Source organism: Lytechinus variegatus, chromosome 5 (genome assembly GCF_018143015.1).
Source record: "Lytechinus variegatus isolate NC3 chromosome 5, Lvar_3.0, whole genome shotgun sequence".
Taxonomy (NCBI): Eukaryota; Metazoa; Echinodermata; class Echinoidea; order Temnopleuroida; family Toxopneustidae; genus Lytechinus; species Lytechinus variegatus.
Genome location: NC_054744.1, coordinates 14449721 through 14450661, shown reverse-complemented (window position 1 = coordinate 14450661; position 941 = coordinate 14449721).

Here is a 941-nt window from a genome sequence, read left to right as displayed (position 1 = left end):
TTGGGCTAATCTCCAGAGAATTTGCTAATGCATTTAAATCTTAAGTTCAAGGTACACTGGTCACACAATTGATCTAATTAAAATTCATATGTTTGTACATTTTTACAATAAATAGTATAAATAAATTTTATCTTACATCATACAACAATGCTCTCCCTAAAATTGGCATACTTATCTTCCTGGAGGTTTCGGTGTACACTGGAAATGAAACTTCCTTAACTCCATGAAATCCTCCATTTTGATTGGTTGTTGAGTAGTGTTACCAAGGTAATTACAATTGGATGGCAAGGTTACCCTAATACTATTTTTTTTTATGCAACAGGGCCCAGGAAAGAGATAATGCAGGGAATTGTTCACAATGAAAGATGAAATGGATAGGAGCACAGAGAAGATGAATGATGCAAAGGATCTGGGGGTTTTAAAAAGCATATCCAATCAAAATAGAAGTAGACTGGACTATCAGATTAAAAAACCCATGGTAGAAGGATGGTAGAGGAGGCTTCACAATACACAATGGCCCGTATTCTGAAGTCAGGTTTAACTTAGACCATGGTCAACCTCTGTGCTAAAATTATGGAGAGCCAAACGTTTTATAACATTGTATGATTCTTATGCTTACTGTGCTCTTTCCTGATTCATCGATGGTGAAGACAATCATCTATTTATACTCCTAGACAATTATGCATGATCCAAGAGCCAAATGAGCTGAAATATGATATCTCTACTGTTAGTGATTTATGTAACAATTGGCCATCCATACTTAAACCACAACTGTAAACCTGAGTTTAAGTTAAACCCTACTTCAGAATACGGGCCCATGTATTCTTTGCTGGAAACAAGAGATCGAAGGTAGGAACTACTTAGAAACTGTTTGTTAGTCACCCCACATGAACACTCCACCAAGACCATTCCAGCCAATCATTTTTTTTTTTTTGGAGAAA